This window comes from Oncorhynchus keta, chromosome 7 (assembly GCF_023373465.1).
Source record: "Oncorhynchus keta strain PuntledgeMale-10-30-2019 chromosome 7, Oket_V2, whole genome shotgun sequence".
NCBI classification, from domain to species: Eukaryota; Metazoa; Chordata; class Actinopteri; order Salmoniformes; family Salmonidae; genus Oncorhynchus; species Oncorhynchus keta.
In genome coordinates, this window is record NC_068427.1 from 42136294 (window position 1) to 42162606 (window position 26313).

The 26313-nt window shown below is 41.5% G+C and overlaps 1 protein-coding gene across 1 annotated transcript in view; it reads right to left on the reverse strand.

Annotated features, from left to right (window-relative positions):
- The window catches only part of LOC118375953 (ly6/PLAUR domain-containing protein 6-like), a 56845-nt gene extending 41312 nt beyond the window's left edge, over positions 1 to 15533 (reverse strand). Inside the window, exon 1 of the mRNA XM_035762599.2 lies at positions 15375 to 15533. The gene's annotated coding sequence lies outside the window, so the exon portion shown is untranslated. The remainder of the gene's footprint in view (positions 1 to 15374) is intronic.
- Between the last annotated feature and the right edge of the window lie 10780 nt (positions 15534 to 26313).

The window sequence follows — 26313 nt, forward strand, 5'->3', positions numbered from 1 at the left end:
ATACGAAGACCCAGAGGATTAGCCATGTAGCTGGTACTCATGGAGGGAACAGGCTGCTGGCTACAGCCTATAAATGCCACGTCCAGGAATAAAGGGTGTCCACTCTACAATAATAATGCAGCGGAATGTTGCCTGCCTTGGCCTTACCATGACATGGGATCTGCCTAGGTACTCCTTTTAAACCAGACTTAAGTCACATGATGATAGACACAAGCTATGAGATATGCAGATTTACCACAGTAGGGTGAAACTGTCTGGGCCTGTAATAAAAGAGTGTCAGGAAAGAGACACATTATCAAATGAAGACTTAATTAGGATTGTATGGCTCAACAGTTTGGTAATATAGTCATTATAGTCCATGCCTGTTTGTGTTGGTGTATACAGTTTCTTAGGTACACCACCCTGTTCACGAAAAAGGTTCGCTCCTTTAGACACGTGTCTTGCTATATAAAGCAGGCATTGCGGCATTCAGTTACTGTTTGATTGAACGTTAGCCTGGGCAAAACGAGTGACCTAAGCGACTTTGAGTGTGGTATGATCGTGGGTGCTGGGCGCGCTGGTTCCAGTATCTCAGAAATGGCTGACCTCCTGAGCTTTTCACACACGACAGTGTCTAGGGTTTACAGAGAATGGTGCGGCAGACAAAACACATCCAGTCATCGGAAGTCCTGTGGGGGAAAACAGCTTGTTGATGAGAGGTTGAAGGAGAATGGCAAGAATCGCGCAAGTTAACAGGCGGGCTACAACAGGCAAATAACGGCGCAGTACAACAGTGATGGGCAGAACGGCATCTCAGAAGGCACAACTCGTCGGTCCTTGTCACGGATGGGCTATTGTAGCAGACGACCACACCAAGTTCCACTCCAATCAGCTAAAAACAAGAAGAATCAGCTCCAGTGGGCACACAATCACCAACACTGGACAATTGAGGAGAGAAAAAACATTGCCTGGTCCGACGAATCCCAGTTCCTGTTGTCAGGATTTGGCATAAGCAGCATGAGTCCATGGCCCCATCCTGCCTGGTGTTAACGGTACAGGCTGGAGGCAGTGGTTTAATGGTGTGAGGAATGTTTTCCTGGCACACATTAGGTCCCTTGATACCAATTGAGCAACGTTTCCATGCCCCAAAGAATTCAGGCTGGTCTGGAGGCAAAGGTGTGTCCGACCCGGTACTAGATGGGTGTACCTAATAAACTGTTCCATTCAATTGCTAGTGAGTAGGCTAGTTATATACTTTAGAAGACAAGACACCACTCCATTTAAAGGAGCAGGGAACTTTCAACTGTGGAGTTCATGTTTTAGGGCCTTCTAGAAAATAAAAGAATGCTCCAAGTGCAATGCGATCAAAGCTTCATTTACTTTTAACTAGAGGTCGACCGATTAATCGGAATGGCCGATTAATTAGGACCGGTATTTATGGGCACCGATTTGGCCGATTTTTTATTTATCTTTTTTTTTTTTTTTTTTCTTCCATACCTTTATTTAATCTTTATTTAACCAGGCAAGTCAGTTAAGAACACATTTTTATTTTCAATGACGGCCTAGGAACGGTGGGTTAACTGCCTCGTTCAGGGGCAGAACGACATAATTTTTACCTTGTCAGCTCGGGGGATTCAATCTTGCAACCTTACAGTTAACTAGCCCAACGCTCTACCCACCTGATTACATTGCGCTTCACGAGGAGACTGCCTGTTACGCGAATGCAGTAAGCCAAGAAAAGTTGTTAGCTAGCATTAAACTTATCTTATAAAAAACAATCAATCACTCATAATCACTAGTTAACTACACATGGTTGATGATATTAACTAGTTTATCTAGCATGTCCTGCGTTGCATATAATCGATGCGGTGCGTATCGTTGCTCCAATGTGTACCTAACCATAAACATCAATGCCTTTCTTAAAATCAATACACAGAAGTATATATTTTTAAACCTGCATATTTAGCTAAAAGAAATCCAGGTTAGCAGGCAATATTAACCAGGTGAAATTGTGTCACTTCTCTTGCGTTCATTGCACACAGAGTCACTGTATATGCAACAGCTTGGGCCGCCTAATTTGCCAGAATTTTACGTAATTATGACATACATTGAAGGTTGTGCAATGTAACAGGAATATTTAGACTTATGGATGCCACCCGTTAGATAAAATACGGAACGGTTCCGTATTTCACTGAAAGAATAAACGTTTTGTTTTCGAGATGATAGTATCCGGATTCGACCATATTAATGATCTAAAGGCTTGTATTTCTGTGTGTTATCATGTTATAACTAAGTCTATGATTTGATAGAGCAGTCTGACTGAGCGATGGTAGGCAGCAGCAGGCTCGTAATCATTCATTCAAACAGCACTTTCGTGCGTTTGCCAGCAGCTGTTTATGACTTCAAGCCTATCAACTCCCGAGATTGGGCTGGTGTAACCAATGTGAAATAGCTAGCTAGTTAGCGGGGTGCGCGCTAATAGCGTTTCAAACGTCACTCGCTCTGAGACTTGGAGTAGTTGTTCCCCTTGCTCTGCAAGGACCGCGGCTTTTGTGTAGCGATGGGTAACGCTGCTTCGAGGGTGGCTGTTTTAGTTCCTGGTTCGAGCCCAGGGGAGGGATGGAAGCTATACTGTTACACTGGCAATACAAAAGTGCCTATAAGAACCTCCAGTAGTCAAAGGTTAATGAAATACAAATGGTATAGAGAGAAATAGTCCTATAATTCCTATAATAACTACAACCTAAAACTTCCTACCTGGGAATATTGAAGACTCATGTTAAAAGGAACCACCAGCTTTCATATGTTCTCATGTTCTGAGCAAGGAACTTAAACGTTAGCTTTCTTACATGGCACATATTGCACTTTTACTTTCTTCTCCAACACTTTGTTTTTGCATTATTTAAACCAAATTGAACATGTTTCATTATTTATTTGAGGCTAAATTGATTTTATTGATGTATTATATTAAGTTAAAATAAGTGTTCATTCAGTATTGTTGTAATTGTCATTATTACAAATAAATGTTTAAAAAACGGCCGATTAATCGGTATCGGCTTTTTTTTGGTCCTCCAATAATTGGTATCAGCGTTAAAAAATCCTAATCGGTCGACCTCTAATTTTAACTTCATCCCATTAAAATATGATTAGTATTTATTGAAGCATTTAGGCCTACATAAATCACATTAACTCAAATGCTGTCGTGACATCGCACAACAAAGACCAGGCGAGCAATCCTCTTAATCACAGGGTCATTTCCCAAATGTCTAAATAATGATCTTTATCCCGACATTCTGTGTTTTCTGGCCTGTAGCTGTAGCTTTTTTTTTTCTCAAACAAAGCTTGTAAATTTGCCTGAATTTGGGTGTCCTTTAATATTGAATCATGTTTACGACCTACACATAACCTATGAATATGAAAACAGTAAATATATTATGATCATTAAAAAAATACACGTTCATTTCAAAGCAAACATGAGCAGGATTAAACAAAGTTCTATAGGAATGTGAACATTGATCATAACATCAAAAGAGGGTGAAACAGAATACATTTTAATATCTCACATGTGACTGTGACTGGGGTTTGGTGGGAAACAGAGGGGCTGAGGTGGGGGTAATGTACCCCGTAACAGCTGTAGAAGGTTCGGACACAGCTGTAGAAGGTTAGGACACAGCTGTAGAAGGTTTGGACACAGCTGTAGAAGGTTCGGACACAGCTGTAGAAGGTTCAGAGAGAGGGTCTGCAGGGGAGGACCTGATCCCTGTGAACTTGATGGCAACATGAAGCCATGGGTCCAGTTGAAAGTCAACATAGGAGCTAATTGGCATTTATCCCTTTTGTTTAAATAGAGGTACAGTACACAGGCCGGGACAAACCTCCCTGCTCAGTGACAAAATCATTTCACACCACATGTGCATGGATTGGACTGGTGACTTTAAAGGTTTAATGAGGTGGATGGATAAATGTACAGTACAGCATTTCAGTTTCAACAAGCTGAACAGCTATAAAACTGGACTGGTTCTGATTTTGTCTGAGATTGATTGAACATTTGAGGTCAACAGTGCTGAGGCTGGGCCTGCAGTAACGAGACAGACGACAAGACTCATATAAACAACCCGTCAACTGTCGGTAAAAGACAAATATATTGTTATTTTTTACTGCTGCTCTTTAACTACTTGTTACTTTTATCTCTTATTCTTATCCATATTTTTTTTAAACTGCACTGTTGGTTAGGGTCTCGTAAGTAAGCATTTCACTGTAAGGTGTTGTATTCGGCACATGTGACTAATACAATTTGATTTGATCTTTCCAACCAGAACTCAACAAATCTCTGCTTCTCCGATTTACTCCATAGCAGCTCGTGGAAGTGACACTGAAGTTACAGGAGATCTTACAGGTCTGCTCGCCTTGTGACGATCTCATTTCTCTCAGTAAATATGAGACCACATTTGAACATGAACTCCTTTCTTCCCAACAACAGAGTCTGTCAAAAAAAGCACACAATTAGACACAGTGCTTCAGCTTTAAACAATATGTTCTGTAAAGGCCTGACTTCAAAGTCAGAATGACTGGCCACTTCGTTTGGAAGAAAATGACCATGTAACCTGAGGAAAATTGGACTGACCGATTCACAGTCAGAAAATATAGTTTCAAGCGTTCAATTGAAGATGGGCTTAGGTTTTAGGCAACAACAAAAAACGTTGAATGTTACATTTTACTATTGGAAATGCTCAGGTCATGGAAGGGAATTATTATTTTACTCACGGGAAGAACAACCGTGATTATTGTAGTATATCCAATATTAAGAATTCAATAAACAGAATGTAAAACAGGAAATGGCTTCATAGAAAGGAAATGAATGATCCTCTAATTAATTTGACTGAGTTGTATTGCTTGCTTTCCCTTTGCATGCCAGAAAAATGTGTAACTTTGCAGAAAAAAAACTAGTACAAAGCATGATTTATGCATAAGACACCATCCAATCACATTCATGGCATAAAAGTGCTGAACTTCAAAGAAATATCATCAAACGACATTTCTCAAGAGACATGCTTGTATCTCTGGTTGTGGATAGAAGAACCGTGCCCCTTTACGCTCTGTTCCATTCAAAGGGTTGAGCAGGGTGCCGAACTTGCCTGCACACTAAAATGGAGGTTAATCAGTGGTTCTTCATACTTCACTGCAATGCAAATGAACACCGCAACACTCTGATGAGAAAATACACAGCATGAAACCACCCAGATATCAAAACACAGAAGATTCATATCAGTTGAATATTTAGGATCTGCCACTCGGTCGATACAGCAGATTATGGTAATCGAGCATCCTAAACCCCAATATACTAGGACAATAAAATACAGCAGATTATGGTAATCGAGCATCCTTAACCCCAATATACCAGGACAATAAAATACAGCAGATTATGGTAATCAAGCATCCTTAACCCCAATATACCAGGACAATAAGAGACAGCAGATTATGGTAATCGAGCATCCTTAACCCCAATATACCAGGACAATAAAATACAGCAGATTATGGTAATCGAGCATCCTTAACCCCAATATACCAGGACAATAAGATACAGCAGATTATGGTAATCAAGCATCCTTAACCCCAATATACCAGGACAATAAAATACAGCAGATTATGGTAATCGAGCATCCTTAACCCCAATATACCAGGACAATAAGAGACAGCAGATTATGGTAATCGAGCATCCTTAACCCCAATATACCAGGACAATAAAATACAGCAGATTATGGTAATCGAGCATCCTTAACCCCAATATACCAGGACAATAAGAGACAGCAGATTATGGTAATCGAGCATCCTTAACCCCAATATACCAGGACAATAAAATACAGCAGATTATGGTAATCGAGCATCCTTAACCCCAATATACCAGGACAATAAGAGACAGCAGATTATGGTAATCGAGCATCCTTAACCCCAATATACCAGGACAATAAGAGACAGCAGATTATGGTAATCGAGCATCCTTAACCCCAATATACTAGGACAATAAAATACAGCAGATTATGGTAATCGAGCATCCTTAACCCCAATATACCAGGACAATAAAATACAGCAGATTATGGTAATCGAGCATCCTTAACCCCAATATACTAGGACAATAAAATACAGCAGATTATGGTAATCAAGCATCCTTAACCCCAATATACCAGGACAATAAGAGACAGCAGATTATGGTAATCGAGCATCCTTAACCCCAATATACTAGGACAATAAAATACAGCAGATTATGGTAATCGAGCATCCTTAACCCCAATATACCAGGACAATAAGAGACAGCAGATTATGGTAATCGAGCATCCTTAACCCCAATATACCAGGACAATAAAATACAGCAGATTATGGTAATCGAGCATCCTTAACCCCAATATACCAGGACAATAAGAGACAGCAGATTATGGTAATCGAGCATCCTTAACCCCAATATACCAGGACAATAAAATACAGCAGATTATGGTAATCGAGCATCCTTAACCCCAATATACCAGGACAATAAAATACAGCAGATTATGGTAATCGAGCATCCTTAACCCCAATATACCAGGACAATAAGAGACAGCAGGTTCACCCCAAGATGGAAGCCTCTTCCAGGCACACAGTGGCTTGAGGGATACGGTGTGGACAAATCAAATACATCTGTTTTCACGAAACCATTTGGAAAGATGCCAAGGGGTGGTAATTAGAATCCAAATCTGAAACTGAACTGGATTCTACAAGGACACATCCCTCTGCAGCCATGGGAAATCCTAAGAAAACCCTGCCAGTGGTCTATTAACTAATATACTGACTACATACGTGCGTCCGCCATCGCGGTCATGACTACGCAGGTTAAAATACCAAAATCAACTGTGAATCAATTACATTCATTTCGGGGGCAGGTGAAAACACATGAAACATTGGTGTTGCTAGTTAGTTACTCCTGGATGGACCTCTTTGTATCTGGTTCCTTTTTGTATTCGGAACTAGAAGCACAAGCATTTCGCTACACTCACATTAACATCTGTTAACCATGTGTATGTGACCAATAACATTTGATTTGATTTAGTTATTTGTAGAATTATTACCCAGAGTCATACAAAAGCATGTGTTTCTCTTGTCCGATGATTAATCCACAGACAATAATACTTCATTATAAACTGGGTGTTTCAAGCCCTGAATGCTGATTGGCTGACAGCCAAGGCATTTGACAAAACATTTATTTTTACTGCTCTAATTACATTGGTAACCAGTTTATAATAGTTTATAATAAGGAACCTCAGGGGTTTGTGATATATGGCCAATATTCCACGGCTAAGTGGCTATGGGCTGTGTCCAGGCACTCTTTATTGCGTTGTGCTTGAGAACAGCCCCTAGCCGTGGTAAAATATACCACACCCCCTCGGGTATTATTGCTTAATTAAAGGGTGTCCACCCACGCTGCCCAGTGTGGGTGAGAACGCGCTTTGGTAATTACATGTCCCTTCCTTATGTTATAAAATCCATTTCACCAAGACAAATAGGATTATGTTCTGAATCGTCCAGTGGGGTCTTTCTCTCACATATCATTAACATTCAATCCAAAAAGTCCCATTTCATAATATATCCTACATTATAACCTGGGTGGTTCGAGCCTTGAATACATTTTGTAGTCGTCTTCAAAGTTGTTCCCGCGGGTCGCAAAAAAACAAAATTAGAATGAGACGACCTGATAAGGATAAAGTCTTTGAAAATAAAAAGCTTGGTACATGCTCAGTGCTCTGTTGACATTTCATACAGGTACGCTTGTTTTTGTGTGAAATCAAAAATATGAACGTCTCAAAATCACCATCCCTCTTACCTCTTATATTGTTTTATGTCCTGAAGAAAGATGAGTTTGACAGGAAAGCGAGCCGGTCAGGTAGCTAGTAGCCCAGAATCAAGCCGACACTATTAGAAAAAGGGGTTATTCGGCTGTCCCCATTGGAGGCCTCTTTGTGGTTCCAGGAACAACCTAATTTTGGTTCCATGTAGAACCCTCTGTGGAAAGGGTTCTAAATGGAACTCAAATGGGTTCTACCTGGAACCAAAAGAGTTCTACCTGGAGCCAAAAAGGGTTCATCAAATGGTTCTCTTATGAGGACAGCCAAAGAGCCCTTTTAGGTTCTAGGTAGTGACTTTTTTCCCGAAAAATGTAGCTGACACGATGCAGTTTTCCTGATTTCAAACCACTTTTTTTCCTCTGGCCTCCATTGATTTAGTCACCCTAATTCTGGCCATTCACAAAGATAAAAACTCACAAGGATAAAAACTGATTATGATAACAGATCTTATAACACAAAGATAAAAACTCACAAGGATAAAAACTGATTATGATAACAGACATTATAACAGACTGATTATAACAGACATGAGGTTTGGACCATTGTGTTTCTTATGCACACACCCATGCCCTTATGATTCCACTAGAGGTTAGAAGGGTTTCTACCCTGCAGTACGGAGCGTCGGAGCAGTGACCGAACAGAAACATCTGGTAGTAAAAGTCATCCATGCGGTTAAACTTCCACAAACTTTGCTGAATAATTCCCAGAGAGCAGCATTATCAGTATGTCAGACTACAGGAACATACAGCAGCTAAAGGGAACCACATAATCTACAGTAATCGTTGTTTAACACACGTAGGCTACAGATTACAATTAAAGTACTGTCCTCAAAAATACAGTAACCGTATGCATAATTTGATTGAGAATAATCAAAAGAGCCATCTTAAACCTGATTGGACTAATTTGTGAATGTTCTGAGTATTACAGATGCCCTGGGGGAAAACCCAGACCGAGCTATGTGGCAGGCCATCTCATCTCTGATCCTGTTGACAGCCTCTCCTCAGTGACACTCCGACTGGAGAGTAGGGAGTACCCTACATTACACGCCCAGCCTCTGAGGTAATGGAGACAGAAAGCCTCTCTCTCTCTGCCCACGGGGCTGGGTGAAGGGTTAATACTGGTTTGAACTGGTTTAAACATCACTATCATAGCTCGGAACTCAGATCTCGACCACCAGTAACCTCCGCTATGAGCTGTGACCCAATTGAACATCATGGCGATGACAAGTGTGCACCTTTGATTTGAGAGGACTGTGTGAGGGCAGCTGAGAAGTTCCTGAGTCTCCTTGTGGAGTATTTCTGTATACTGTTTTTCAGTCCAGAGAGAGAGAGAGAACACAAACATATCCCACAGAGCCCCAGGACAGCAACACAATTACACCTAACCAAATCAGGAGAAAACAAAAAGATAATTACTTGACACATTGGAAAGAATTAACAAAAAAACAGAGCAAACTAGAATTCTATGTGGCTCCAAACAGAGAGTACACAGTTACAGAAAACCTGACCACTGTGACTGACCCAAACTTAAGGAAAGCTTTGACTATGTACCGTCTCAGTGAGCATAGCCTTGTTATTGAGAAAGGCCCCCGCAGGCAGACATGGCTCTCAAGAGAAGACAGGCTATGTGCACACTGCCACAAAATGGGGTGGAAACTGAGCTGCACTTCCTAACCTCCTGCCAAATAAATGTATGACCATACTAGAGACATACATTTCCCTCAAATTACACAGACCCACAAAGAATTAAAAAACAAATCCAAATTTGATAAACTCCCATACCTTTTGGTTGAAATACCAGTGTGTCATCACAGAAGGAAGATCTGTTGCCACAAGATAAGGGCACCCAGTGAAGAACAAACACCATTGTAAATACAACCCATATTTATGTTTATTTATTTTCACTTTTGTACTTTAACAATTTGTACATCGTTACAACACTGTATAGAGACATAATGTGACATTTGAAATGTCTTTATTCTTTTGGAACTTGTGTAAGTGTAATATTTACTGATCACTTGTTATAGTTTATTTCATATTTGTTTATCTATTTCACTTGCTTTGTCAATGTAAACATGTTTCCCATGCCAATAAAGACCCTTGAAATGAATTGAAAGAGAGAAAGAGAGAGCAGAGAGAGGAGGAGAGAGAGAGACCTATCCTAAACAAATATGTGTGTGCATGTGTGTGTGTGTGTGTGTGTGTGTGTGTGTGTGTGTGTGTGTGTGTGTGTGTGTGTGTGTGTGTGTGTGTGTGTGTGTGTGTGTGTGTGTGTCTATAGAAAAAGGGAGACAGAAAGACATGGCTACCCAAAGAGGAGGGTCTATGTGGTCACTGCATGACATGGGAGGTAGAGACAGATGGTGCACTTTCCCTCTACTGTGATAAATACTCCTCAATATGATCATATTTTTTCAAGAAATATCTAAATCAATTCCCAACTCCTGTCCATTTACTAATGACATATAGCTGGGAATTATTCTGGGTGAGGGAGGATCCGCAAATATTACAAACACAGACGATGCTGGGCAAAATGTACACAGCCCTATAGGACTCCCAATCACAGCCAGATGTGATAGAGCCAGGGATTGTAGTGATGCCTCTTGCACTGAGATGCAGTGCCTTAGACCGCTGCGCCACTCAGGAGGCCTTGTATATATGCATATCATTGCCATAGCCTGAGGGACATCCCATGACCAGTAATTCCCTGAAGTATTTACATTGTATTTAACTTACTAGTGGAACCATCATCATGTTGTTGTTTATTTATATTTACATTGTATATAACTGACAGTAATACATAGTGGAACCATCATCATGTTGTTGTTTATTTATATTTACATTGTATATAACTGACAGTAATACATAGTGGAACCAGCATCATGTTGTTGTTTATTTATATTCACATTGTATATAACTGACAGTAATACATAGTGGAACCACCATCATGTTGTTGTTTATTTATATTTACATTGTATATAACTGACAGTAATACATAGTGGAACCATCATTCATGTTGTTGTTTATTTATTAGCCATTATTTATTTTTATAATCATATTTTCTTTAATTACATTTATCGAGCGAAGATTACAGAATACAACAGCAGTAGTGTTATATCCTGTATACATGATTATATGTACTATTATTACTACTACTGAAATGAACTAGATTTCATTATACTTATTGCACTGTACTTTATTTACTGAAATACTGTACCACTATACTACTTTGGCAATATCTACAAATTGTATTTCATGCCAATTAAGCAATCTGAATTAAAATTCAAGAGAGGGAGGAGGAGAAAGCAGACAGAGAGAGCAAGAGAAGGAGAGAGCAGAGAGAAAGAGCAGAGAGCGAGAGCAGAGAGAGAGCAGAGAGAGCGAGAGAGAGGAGAGAGCGAGACAGAGAGAGAGAGAGAGAGAGAGAGAGAGAGAGAGAGAGAGAGCAGAGGGAGAAGGAGAGATCAGAGGGAGCGAGAGAGACAGCGAGACAGAGGGAGAAGGAGAGAGCAGAGGGAGGGAGCGAGAGAGAGAGAGAGAGAGAGTGCAGAGGGAGAAGGCGAGAGCAGAGGGAGAAGGAGAGAGCAGAGGGAGCGAGAGAGAGAGAGCAGAGGGAGAAGGAGAAAGCAGAGGGAGCGAGAGAGAGAGAGCAGAGGGAGAAGGAGAAAGCAGAGGGAGAAGGAGAGAGAAGAAGAGAGCTGAGAGAGAAGGAGAGAGCTGAGAGAGAAGAAGAGCGCTGAGAGAGAAGGAGAGCGCAGAGAGAGAAGGAGAGCGCAGAGAGAGAAGGAGAGCGCAGAGAGAGCTGGAGAGAGCAAGAAGGAGAGAGAGAGAGTGAAAGAGAGAGTGAAAGAGAAAGAGCGAAAGAGAGTAAAAGAGAAGAGAGCAGAGAGAGAGAGAGAGAGAGAGAAGAGAGAGAGAGAGAGAGAGAGAGAGAGAGAGAGAGAGAGAGAGAGAGAGAAGCCTGCAACAGGAAAAGATAGAGCTTGACCCTTAAATAAAAGTTGGACATTAACTTTATGAAAGGATGTGTGAAACATTTCAAAAGGACCATTCCCTTTAGAAGTAAACGCCATATTCAATACTATAGACTATATGTCTGTCAAAGGCTATATTAAAGGCCCGATATCTGTTAGTAAAAATGGGGAACTGCAATTTCTTTATCTGTCTGCTGATTAACTACCAGACATGCTCTGGTCTGCCATCCAGGTCTACACCAGGAAACAGGGTGGCATATTCCACCATGACTCCCTGTGTCCGTGTGTGCGAGCGAGAGAGAACGCACTAACACCATTCTCATGTTTTTTTGTCCAACAGCATCTCGTTACTGGGGCTAAATTACTGCAGCTAACTCAGATACTGTAAACGGCAGGCAGAACCAATTTATCACTGAGAAAACAGTCAACACAGCATTCTAGCAAGACCAACACAGAGTTGAAAGCACTTAGAGTATACTTTAACAGGCCTAATTTATCATGTGTTTGAAAGCAAAAAGGGACGGACCAAAGACCATCAGGCACGTTACACAAGCCATCCATCAACCTGGCAGGGAGGCTCAGCAGCAGACCTGTCTGTCCCAGGACATGACTGAGTGAGGGTTCCTACAGCAGTCCATTACCATCGTCTACCAGCACCCTACCTGCATCTTCCAGCCAGGTAACATCCCCCACCCCCATCCCCCACCCCCTGCCAGGAGCCACCGAGGATAACGACCAGACAGCCTGCATCTTGCCTCCACATCCTTGTTGTTATTAACCACGTCTCAAATTACACCCGGGGGTGTCTCACCGTCCCCCATTCCTGGTCCATCACGCCGCCACCTACACCCCCCAGGTGGCACATCTGTTTCTGCCCAGCCACAGCGCCACGTTGACTGGTGATGATGTCACAATGGGTGACCGGGAGCACTTTCCATCAGAACACCACATAATGGACTGTGTCCAAGCTAATGAGGAGGAATAGTGTGGACAGAGGAATAGTGTAGATAGAGGAATAGTAGGGACAGAGGAATAATGTAGATAGAAGAATAGTACAGATAGAGGAATAGAGTGAGTGCACACACTTAGTGTGTTGTGAAATCTGTTGTGAAATATATTGTCATATTTTTCAATTTGTATAACTGCCTTAATTTTGCTGGACCCCAGGAAGAGTACCTGCTGCCTCGGCGGGAACTAATGGGGATCCATAATAAATAAAAATACAACATTAGGGCACTATGAAGGGAATAGGGTGCTCTTTGGGACGAACCCTCCGTTTACTGGAGGACCTTTCATCTCAAAAACAAATTAGTCATCCTCTGTAGTTTTGTTGATGGCCTCCCAAACAAAAGCATGCAGAGCCCCAACTCACAAGCCACACGGTTATAAATATGAGCCAGACTACAGATGGTTCTTCACACTGAATTAAACACACTTATCCTCTATTCTGATCACATATCAGTTCATTTACTCCTCTTATTCAGATCACTTATCAGTTCATATACTCCACTATTCTGATCACATATCAGTTCATTTACTCCTCTTATTCAGATCACTTATCAGTTCATATACTCCACTATTCTGATCACATATCAGTTCATTTACTCCTCTTATTCAGATCACTTATCAGTTCATATACTCCACTATTCTGATCACATATCAGTTCATTTACTCCTCTTATTCAGATCACTTATCAGTTCATATACTCCACTATTCTGATCACATATCAGTTCATAAGTAAGGTCGTCGTCGGTGATGATGTGCTGGGGATTTCAACTAGTTGCACAGATTGTCTAGAAGTGTTCCCCCCATGTATCGGTGTAATTATCTAACCGTTGACACAGATGAAACCTCAGGGAAAATATCGTACCCGGTGATAAAGTGGTCTACGCTACTATAGGAGGACAACAACATCTCATAGTTTCCCTTCTAAAATCTGCGTATTTTGGATAAACGTCTATTTTTGACACATTAATTCTGCTTTTTTACAGGGTTCATTCCATGTAGTGACAGGGTTAAAACAGAAGCAACTCAAAAGGTTAACAGTTTAGACATGAATTCCAAGTGGTTAAGGTTAGGACTATGGTTTGGGGAAGGGCTTTAAAAAAGTATTATAAAAAACAACAACTCGCTATTACCATCAAGTACTCTCACGGCTTGCTAGATCATTGTGAGCTGCAGTGGCACAGTGGTCTGAGCAGCGCACTTCGGCTCTGAGCATCACGAGCTCGTACCCAGTGTTGGTCAATCGTTTTCCTTTTTTTTTTGTGAGTGCTGAGCAGGACGTTCTCAGGACCTTTTCAACCTTCCGAAATCAAGGTATATTTCTAGTGATCAGGCTGAGGAGGGACCCTCTTGTCATCAACAGACATTTTTCTCTGACCACCAGATTTTAGTGGCACTCATACATGGTATAAATGGGTACAGGGATGCACAGCAAAGTGATCTGAGCCAACCTGACAGGACGACCACCACAGTTTGAGCACTCAGAGGGGAGCAGCCTAGCAGGAGGAAGGAGGGAGGAGGAGGGAGCAGGGGTGACCAGGGGGGAGTAACCTCTGACTGCAGAATATGGAGCAACGAGAGAGACCACTCCCAAACAGATGCACTAAAATCCACATAGCAACAGCAGCAACCCCCCGTGAACAAAGCCTCCTTCTCTCCACCACTGAGGGTGTTACGTACAACCTCTGGCCTCCGTGGATGCATCTGTCTGGGGGTAGGGAAAACACTGTACATGGACAAGACAAGGGTATGGGAGCCTCCATGCTCATGTTAGTCTACATTAACATCCATTGCAACATTGAACAGTGGATCAGGACCCTGTAATACTGACCAAACGTGTGAAATTGAAGCTGCATGCATGGCATAGCACTGCACACAGAGGGTGGTATGTATTTAGTACAATCTAACAGGGGTGTGTTCTGTTCCAAATGGAGCTCATAGTTTCTACTCCTTGAATAAACCAACCTCTTGATTTAGGAATATAACACCTACAAAACGTAGAAATTCGGTCATTATTGTGTAATAATAACAGTAACTAGTAATCTGTAGCCTAATAATTATCTTGTGGAGGATCAAACAGTCCTCTTTTGTTCAGGGAGTATCATTTGTTAATATCAAACACAAAAACAGATTTTCAAATATATTTCACATTATAATCAATTTGAACGTCTCATTTTACTCAAATGACAGGCTACATTTTCTCCACCCATATAGGAAGTATTATTCATATAGTCATTGGATCATATAGTCCTGACTCCTGACACAGGAGGATGGGGGTCAAAGTGGGTCAACAAGAAGCGCATTACTACAGAAACTCAACACAAAAACAGTACGCACTACATATAGTATCATATTGCACTCGGTTTTTCTATTCCTGTTGTACTATGCATTTTCTTTCTCAAATAATGAATCATGTAAATGTATCCCAAGCCTATTTGGTGGAGGGTCTCCGTTCGCATTATATGCCACGGCATAACCACTCGTATTGTCGCTCATTGATCCCATGTGTATTTGCGGTTACTAAATAAACGAAACACTTTACTCACCAGGAATTCCTCCTGCAGCCTTCAAACTTCGCCTCGGGTCCAAGCTTTAGAATAGTCCAAAAACAAACATACACTCCTCCGTTTGTTAGCTTTTCGCGTTAGGTCGGTGTATTAGCTACGGATGTGACTCTTTGAATGTCTTTGAAATGGAATAGGCTGCATTAGTTGACGGGTTATTGGGATGATTTGCAACGCCGATCCTATCAGAGGTTGCGGGAGGCGTGTTCAGTACCGGCTGGGACGGTCCCAATAGGCTGCGCACCTCGATAGTAGGAATACGTTAAATTGAGGTAGACAGACAACACACTTTCACTTATCCCTTATTTTTCCAGTTAAGTAATATTGCTGTCGTCTTTGAAGTGCAAACAATACTTTTCTTTCAAAAATATAGGCCAATCCACATTTCTGTGTCCATCTTCTCCAGTTTGTCGGCAACATCAGAACTTGAGTGAAGGCTATTGTTCATTGCAGCCACATTAGCATGTCAATTTCATTTTAAATTGTGTATTTTACTATTGATAAAAAAAAACGTTGATGACTCATTATTTTGTGGATCAAATCAAATCAAATATTATTTGTCATGTATTTCGTAAACAACAGTGAAATGCTTACTTATGGTCCCTTCCCAACAATGCAGAGAAAATATAGAAACAATTGTACCACGAGGAATAGATCCACAATGTGTAACGATAACTTGGCTACGGGGTGCAAGAGTACGAGGTAATTGAGGTTGATACACTACATGACCAAAGGTATGTGGACACCTGCTCATCAAACAACTCATGGGCATTAATATGGAGTTAGTCCACCCTTTGCTACTATAGCAGCATCCATTCTTCTAGGAAGGCTTTTCACTAGATATTGGAACTTTGCTGCAAGGACTTGCCACTTGCTCCTGAGTGGTGCAGCGGTCTAAGGCACTGCATCTCAGTGCTAGAGAAGTCACTACAGAGTTCAATTCCAGGCTGAATCACAACCGGCCGTGATTAGGAGTCCAATAGGGCGGCGCACAATTGGCCCGGCGTCGTTCGGGTTTGGCCGAGGTAGGACTTCATTGTAAACCGGAATTTGTTCTTAACTGACTTGCCTAGTTAAATAAAGGTTGAAAAAAAATTAAACAATAAAAAAAAACAAGAGCATTAGTGAGGTTAGGCGCTGATGCTGGGCGATTAGGCTCGCAGTCGGTGTTCCAATTCAATCCAAAATTGTTCGATGGGGTTGAGGTCAGGGCTCTGTGCAGGCCAGTAAAGTTCTTCCACATCAATCTCGACAAACCATTTCTGTATGGACCTCGCTTTGTGCAGTGGGGCATTGTCATGCTGAAACAGGAAAGGGCCTTCCCAAAACTGTTGCCACAAAGTTGGAAGCATAGAATTATCTAGAATGTCATTGCATGATGTAATGTTAAGATTTCCCTTCCCTGGAACTAGCCCGAAACATGAAAATCAGCTACAGACCATTATTCCTCCTCCACCAAACGTTCTACTGCCAATGTTTGTCTATGGAGATTGCATGGCTGTATGCTAGATGTTATACAAGGTACAAATCTGTCGCTCTGCTCCTGAACAGGCAGTTAACCCCACTGTTCCTAGGCCGTCATTGAAATTAAGAATGTGTTCTTAACTGACTTGCCTAGTTAAATAAAGGTAAAAAAAAACAAACACCTGTCAGCAAAGGTAGTGGCTGAAATAGCCGAATCCACTAACTTGAAGGGGTGTCCACATACTTTTGTATATATAGTATATGTACATATACTGTAGGTAGTGGACAATTGACTAGGCGACAGGATAGATAATAAACAGTAACAGCAGCATATGTGATGAGTCCAAAGAGTTAGTGCAAAGAGTGTCAATGCAGATAGTCCAGGTAGCTATTTGGTAGTCTGATGGCTTGGGGGTAGAAGCTGTTCAGGGTCCTGTTGGTTCCAGACTTGGTGCATCTGTACAAAGAGAACAGTCTGTGACTTGGGCGGCTGGAGTCTTTGACAATTCTTAGGTCCTTCCTCTGACACCGTCTGGCATAGATGTATTGGATGGTAGGGAGCTCGGCCCCAGTGATGTACTGGGCCATATGCACTGCCCTCTGTAGCTCCTTGCGGTTGGATGCCAAACTAAGCCTTACTCAGCGGTGATGCAGCCAGTCAAGATACTCTCAATGATGTAGCTGTAGAACTTGTTGAGGATCTGAGGGCCAATGACACATATTTTCAGCCTCGTGAGGTGGAAGAGGCGCTGACGTGCCCTCTTCACAACTGTGTGGGTGTCTGTGGACCATGTTAATTATTGAGTGATGTAGACACAGAGGAACTTGAAGCTCTCGACCCGCTCCACTACCGCCCCGTCGATGTGGATGGGGGCGTGCTCTGCTCTCCATTTCCTGTAGTTACCGATCAGCTCCCTCCACTGGTCAAACTTTAATAGGAGGGAGAGCAAACAGCACTCATGCTTATAAGACTACTTACAGGGTAGGCTAATACTTTTTTATTTTTTTTATTTTTTTACAGTGTGTGTGTTTGTTCTTGTGTGAATGCAGCTGTGTGTGTGTCAGGGTTGGAGTCAATTCCAATTGAAGGCAGTCAATTGAGGAAGTGATTTGAATTTAATTGAAAAAAAGCTAAAAATGTACTTTCTGAACTGACTGCCTTAATTTAAAATTGACCCCAACCCTGGTGTGTGTGTGTGTGTGTGTGTGTGTGTGTGTGTGTGTGTGTGTGTGTGTGTGTGTGTGTGTGTGTGTGTGTGTGTGTGTGTGTGTGTGTGTGTGTGTGTGTGTGTGTGTGTGTGTGTGTGTGTGTGTGTGTGTGTGTGTGTGTGTGTGTGCATAGGATAACTGTTGAACGACAGGTAGGCAGGCCTATATGACATTTGATGACACTTCACAGTACCAACATGTACTAACACTGTAGGAGGCCTGTATGCGAATCCTCTCTCACTGACGCTATAACAGATTTACCACAGATACATAAATGGGGGCATGATTTACGTGCTGATTATGTATTTTAAAGATCTCCGCTTCCTTTGCTGAAACCAAATGGGAGGGTTGTTCGCTCTTGATAAGTAAATAAATCAAGGACACATTAAACGATCTGCCTAAAGTTACACCTCAAATGGAATGTGCCCAGGTTCTACAGTATGTCTGGATGTTGAGTTTGATTTGTGTTGTGCAGATCTGAGAGTCAGCGGAACGGAACTGCTTGTGGATAAAAGTAATGTTATTTGGTGGAAGCGTTGATAGATATATATGGCTGGTGCATTGTCCCATGAGGAGAGAAGGGATCATTTTCTCTGATGCTTCTTGTGATCTCGGTCGAGTCTTAGTCTTAGAGTTAAGAGTTCTGTTGTTATTAGTAAATGTTGGGATTCAGCTGTTGAACGGTTTTGAAGCAGGCTTTCTTGCTCAACTATTTGTTTATATTGTATAAGGGCAACTATTATGTAATGAATATATTGTTTAAAACATGAATTCATCATTATATTTCAAATCACGGCGTCAAGATTTAAAAAAAAAAAAATTTGATCAAGTTCAGGCGAGCGGCCGAATTAATCATTTGGACTATCCTTTGATTTGCATAGGGGGGTACGTTTTATCAAGAGACCTCCTCCTGTGTGTTCACGCGCTTGCCGGTTCACAATTTTTGGGGGGCGTTATGGTAAAGAACAGACCAGAGACAGCTCATGAGTTTCAATTTTGGGGAAGCTTACAATTTAGCCTACCATTTCTAACAATCTGTGTGCCAGTTATGATTATTTTATATGCGCGTTTTCGTGAAACAGTTTAATTTCAATAATAACATTTTCGTTTCTCAAATTAATTTTCACATGGTTAATCATAAAAATCTGAATTAGACATATAAAAATATAAATGTTAAAATGTAACTATGGCGTTAGCACCAGCCTCTGCCATATGGACACTTTGATAGACTACACTGTGATCCAGAAATGAGCGCATGGAACTCAGAGATAGCCTATAATAGGCAGTAGGCCTGTAACTTCAATCATCAACTAAGTAAAATACATAGGCCTAAAGCCGTCATATATCCTGATGAAAATAAGATTTCTTTCAAATGATCATGAATCTCTCTACTCCGCATGTCTGCCTAGAATTTCTTGCACCTGTAAACTTGGGACAGACAGCTGTTTTTTGTGACGTTTCCTCTGGATATAGGGGATCATCAGATCCTGATACTGTATGTTTCTCTTTCACACCGAGGCTTGGCGATTATTGAGGCCGGGAGAGTATGTTGAAAATATGTTTCAAATACTGTGAAGAACAATTATTATTCACAAAGATGTAAAAAAAAAAAAATGTAAAGACTTCTAGTGTGAGGTAAAAAAAAAAAATAATGATTAGTGGTGGGCATGGTGAGTTAAGACAATCAGAAATCCCAAATGGGAACTTTTCCTACCAGGTAGGCCTACTTCTGTGGGTGCTCAGGCGCGCGCTTTGTGAGAGAAACCAGACACATGCTCATTGCTCACATGCAGCACTCCAAACAAAAGACAGTTTTAAAAGATTGACAAAACTCATAAATGATCGTTATAAAATAAACCAAGACTTGCTTCTCATAAGTGTAGCAGGTTGTGAACTCTGCAAACAAAGTTTCCACTCCGATAAAGTGAATTGTAGACCAATGGTACATTTACGAGGCCTACAGGTGACATGTAATGTAATGGGTAATTGATACAACATATACAAATGACAAAACCATTCACACAATGAATGCGCCCTAATTGGCGGGAGACAGCTGAGCGCATTCTGGGAGAGCTGAGTGCATGTATGCTGGAGTGAGAAGCGCCATATCTTCTCCACACCCTTCCCCTTCTTCTTGTTCCAACATTTTCTATTATACTCAAGACACATATTTTAGATGTTTTTCGCTGACAGCAGCAAATCAATCAGCGAGGCCGTTTAAATGCGTGTTTCTCATAATAGGCATAGGCTTATCTATGCACTTGGGATTTGAAACAATCCACAGCTATTTTTTAAAGAAGCTAATGATCCTCTGTGGCTAATTCGTGCTCTTCTGGTGAAGTATTTTTGAATGATTTTATTTAGACAGGAGTAATTGTATACTTTTGGCAAGACATCCATTTGCATTAGAGCAGCCGAACAGAGCACTGTGCTATCGCCAACTTTCCTTTCCATTTCGCAAGAGGCTAAAATCAGAGATCTGTATAATGACGAGATGCTCATGTCTCCGCCCTAACAATGGGATTCGTTGTCCCAAAAGCGGGAAGACAGTCTAGAAGCTTAGTTCTGCTTAACATTCCCATAAAAAGTGTTTTCTGGACAGACTTTGGCGAGAGTGAGCCCTCTCGCTTTGCTTCTTCCTCTCTGCTAAAACTATCACCGGAGAAGGAGTCAGAGCGAGCCACACATGGGATAAACAAACGTACAGTAAATAACACAATAGAAAAATCTATATACAGTGTGTGCAAATTTAGTAAGATTAGCGAGGTAAGGCAATAAATAGGCCATAGTGGCGAAATAATTACAATTTAGCATTAACACTGGAGTGGTAGATGTGCAGATGATGTGCAAGAAGAGATACTGGGGTGCAAAATAGCAAAAAAAAACAATATGGGGATGAGGTAGTTGGGTGGGCTAATTACAGATGGGCTGTGTAGAGGTGCAGTGATCGGTAAACTGCTCTGACAGCTGATGCTTAATGTTAGTGAGAGAGATTTAAGTTTCCAGCTTCAGTGATTTTTGCAATTAGTAACAGTCATTGGCAGCAGATAACTGTTAGGAAAGGCGGCCAAATTAGGTGTTGGCTTTGGGGGTGACCAGTGAAATATACCTGCTGGAGCGTGTGCTACGGGTGGGTGTTGCTATGGTGACCAGTGAGCGGAGATAAGGCGGGGCTTCACCTAGCAAAGACTTATAGATGACCTGGAGCCAGTGGGTTTGGCGACGAATATGTAGCGAGGGCCAGACAATGAGAGCATACAGGTTGCATTTTGTAAATGACATCGCCAAAGTCAAGGATCGGGAGTATAGTCCGTTTTACGAGGGTATGTTTGGCAGCATGAGTGAAGGAGGCGTTGTTGTGAAATAGGAAGCCGGTTTTAGATTTAATTTAGGATTGGAGATGCTTAATGTGAGTCTGTAAGGATAGTTTACAGTCTAACCAGACACCTAGGTATTTGTAGTTGTCCACATACTCTAAGTCAGAACCGTCCAGAGTAGTGATGCTAGTCGGGCTGGCGGGTGCGGGCAGCAATCGGTTGAAGAGCATGCATTTAGTTTTACTAGCATTTAAGAGCAGTTGGGGGCCACGGAAGGAGTGTTGTATGGCATTGAAGCTCATTTGGGGGTTTGTTAACACAGTGTCCAAAGAGGGGCCAGAAGTATACAGAATGGTGTTGTCTGCGTAGAGGTGGATCAGAGAATCACCAGCAGCAAGAGTGACATCATTGATATATACAGAGAAAAGAGTTGGCCTGAGAATTGAACCCTGTGGCACCCCTATAGAGACTGCCAGAGGTCCGGACAACAGGCCCTCCGATTTGACATACTGAAATCTATCTGAGAAGTACAGTCGTGGCCAAAAGTTTTGAGAATGACACAAATATTAATTTCCACAAAGTTTGCTGCTTCAGTGTCTTTAGATATTTTTGTCAGATGTTACTATGGAATACTATAATTACAAGCATTTCATAAGTGTCAAAGACTTATTGACAATTACATGAAGTTGATGCAGAGTCAATATTTGCAGTGTTGACCCTTCTTTTTCAAGACCTCTGCAATCCGCCCTGACATGCTGTCAATGAACTTCTGGGCCACATCTGATGGCAGCTCATTCTTGCATAATCAATGCTTGGAGTTTGTCAGAATTTGTGTGTTTTTGTTTGTCCGCCTGCCTCTTGAGGATTAACCACAAGTTCTCAATGGGATTAAGGTCTGGGGAGTTTCCTGGCCATGGACCCCAAATATCGATGTTTTGTTCCCCTAGCCACTTAGTTATCACTTTACCCTTATGGCAAAGTGCTGCATCATGCTGGAAAAGGCATTGTTCGTCACCAAACTGTTCTTGGATGGTTGGGAGAAGTTGCTCTCGGAGGATGTGTTGGTACCATTCTTTATTCATGGCTTTGTTCTTAGGCAAAATAGTGAGTGAGCCCACTCCCTTGGCTGAGAAGCAACCCTACACATGAATGGTCTCATGATGCTGAATCAACTTTAGGAGACGGTCCTGGCGATTGCTTGACTTGAAGTTCTTGATGATCCAATAAATGGTTGATTTAGTGGCAATCTTACTTGCAGCAATATCCTTGCCTGTGAAGCCCTTTTTGTGCAAAGCAATGATGACAGCACATGTTTCCTTGCAGGTAACCATGACTGACAGAGGAAGAACAATGATTCCAAGCACCACCCTCCTTTTGAAGGTTCCAGTCTGTTATTCGAACTCAATCAGCATGACAGAGTGATCTCCAGCATTGTCCTTGTCAACACTCACAGCTGTGTTAACGAGAGAATCACTGACATGATGTCAGCTGGTCCTTTTGTGGCAGGGCTGAAATGCAGTGGAAATGTTTTTGGGGGATTCAGTTAATTTGCATGGCAAGAGGGACTTTGCAATTAATTGCAATTCATCGGTTCACTCGTCATAACATGCTGGAGTATATGCAAATTGCCATCATACAAACTGAGGCAGCAGACTTTGGAACATTAATATTTGTGTCATTCTCAAAACTTTAGTCCACGACTGTAGTTGGTGAACCAGGCGAGGTAGTCATTTGAGATACCAAGGCTATTGAGTCTGCCGAAAATAATGCGGTGATTGACAGAGTTGAAATCCTTGACCAGGTCGATGAATATGGCTGCACAGTACTGTCTTTTATCGATGGTGGTTATGATATCGTTTAGGACCTTGAGCGTGGCTGAGGTGCACCCATGACCAGCTCGGAAACCAGATTGCATAGCAGAGAAGGTAATGTGGGATTCAAAATGGTTGGTGATCTGTTTGTTAACTTGGCTTTCGAAGACTTTAGAAAGGCAGGGCAGGATGGATACAGGTCTGTAACAGTTTGAGTCTAGAGTGTGGTTCTGATTCTGTCTAGCTAAAAATAGGATGACATGCCATGCTATTTTTGTCCAGACAGCATCAGCTGCATGGTCTACACATACTGGGACAGAGGGGCGCTGTTTGGCTCGAACGGATGCTTTATCTGAGAATGATGCATCTTTCTGTCGGTGTGCAACTCGGTCAAATTAATTATGAATATTTCAATATTTTATTTGGTCGGCAAGGAGGTACGGTAGGGCAGGCAGGCCCCCTAATGCCATCCGTAACACCGTCCCTGGTCATCTTCCAGAGCAGTTATTCATTGGCCTACATATGTTTTCCAGCATATAAACTCAATTAGGCTCTGGGGAACCAAGCTAGCGATGGTATCCTTTAAGAAAATTGGCATGATGCAAATTTAATTCATGACCAAGTGACCTCAACTTGCAGTTTGAATGAGAAACATACATGTTTCAGAGTAGAGGTCTGTCGCCTATGCAAAACTGTGTTTGATATGCACAATGTCTCACTGATTAAATTAAGACAAACATTTTGTCATTATCATTTTGGGATCTCAGTGCAGGAAAAAACTAAATGGACTAGAGGCTCATTTAAAAATACCCAGAATTTCATTGAGTTATGCGTCTTTTGAACAGATTTTTACTACATAAATCAAATAATTATATTACCCAACTGCGTGCTTATTAAAATTTTGACTTATTTTCCCTCCTTCCGTACACTGCCTCCTATTCATGTAATCCAACTGTCGTGAAAAGATCATCGGCTCCATGTACAGATTTCAAGCATGACTGGATTCCACGTGCAGTTAATAAGCTAAAAAAAAAACAACAACAGTCATTTGCCATAATTACAACCTCATCCTCCCTGAGGATCAGGTGTCTTCTAATGGTGGAGTGAGAATGTCAGAGGGCCCATCCTCAACATAAGGATGATTTCACTTCAGGATAAAAGAGGAAAGAGAGAGAGTAGGTAGAGAACAGGGGGAGGGGGTGAGGGGGTGTCTGGAGAAGAATAGGGGTACCTAAGGAATGGAAGCTGAGAGAGAGGTGACCATAGGTTCACATATTAACACTCAATAACATATAAAGGGATGAGAAAGAGAGAGAAAGAGAGTGAGAGCACGCAACACACACTCCTTTGGCCTAATCACGTCACTCAGCCTGACGTGTCATAACTAGATTTATCTGTGATGGTGTGTGTACAAAATGCCTACAGAAAACCCATTGCAAGTACAGCTCAGGCAGACCATCAAAGCATATTCATATTTCAATATCGCTTCTGTCTATTTTTAGGCATTGTATTAAAATTCCATGAATTAATCATCTGAAAATCTTCCCTCCACCAACTATGCTTGACCATATCTTTTCATTCCATTTTTTCTGAAAAATAACATGGTGAAGTTATAAGCCTACCTCTTCCTTCTGACAGGGGATGCTGCCCGCAATGCAGTCTGGGATATCACATCCTTTAACGTTATCAGAGTTGGTCCTGTCAATCAGGAGAGACAATGGTTACAGTGAGGAGGACAAGTCTGCAGACAGAGGCCCATTCATATAGTGGTGAACATAAACTCTGCAGTCGTACAGAGGAGACAGGAGAGAGGCCAGGGCTCAGGTCTACCGCTCCACTGCAAGACAAGACCTGAGAGCATTTTCTGGATGTCCGATATTGGCCTTTACACCCATTATTTATCAGTATATCAGACACAAGAGCTGGGCTCATCCCATCTCACAAGCCTGTTTGAAGTGCACTTTGGAAACGGCTGCATGATGAAGCAAAACTGAAACTTTTCCTCTAGAACTCTCTGGTATTTGTCATGTGGAAATACATTGAGCAAAATCTGACCACAAATATAGCTGGGATTAAAACCCTGGATAGCAGAAATGATTAACACTGTACTGTATCTATTTGTGACATTGTCTTTAAAGGGGAATGGAAACCCTTTAGGAAGTAAATGTAAATCTCTCTCCTGCCAGTGATGCAACCACACCAACATGGCGATTTACAGTTCTAGTTTTCTGGCGTTGTAAATCCTAGTGTTTCCATTCCCCGTTTAAAGAGCCATTGAAGTGACCTTCACTGTACCTTCTGTTTGATTTTTCACAGCTTTCTAATACATTTAAACCCAACTAAATCTCCTTCAGCCCAGAGGGGTGTGTTACTGTGTGCATGTCGAGTCTAAGTGTTTTGTCCACACATCAGAGCAGAGCTGTAGAGACAAGGCCCTGGGCAAGGGAAGCTACTGACAACACCCTTGGCCTCCTCTGTTAGCACCTCAGACAGGGTAGCATGTTTGGACTAAATGCAACCATCTGTATCCTAAACAGGGTTGGGGAGTAACTGATGACATGTAATCTTATTACAAACAAAAAAAACTGTAATCAGTTACAGATACTTAAGAAAAAATAGATTAATCTTTTACTTTTAGATTTGTGTGTATCGTTGTGAATTGTTAGATATTCCTGCATTGTTGGAGCTAGGAACACAAGCATTTTGCTACACCCGCAATAACATCAGCTAAATATGTGTATGTAACCAATAACATCAGCTAAATATGTGTATGTAACCAATAACATCAGCTAAATATGTGTATGTGACCAATAACATCAGCTAAATATGTGTATGTGACCAATAACATCAGCTAAATATGTGTATGTGACCAATAACATCAGCTAAATATGTGTATGTGACCAATAACATCAGCTAAATATGTGTATGTGACCAATAACATCAGCTAAATATGTGTATGTAACCAATAACATCAGCTAAATATGTGTATGTAACCAATAACATCAGCTAAATATGTGTATGTGACCAATAACATCAGCTAAATATGTGTATGTGACCAATAACATCAGCTAAATATGTGTATGTGACCAATAACATCAGCTAAATATGTGTATGTGACCA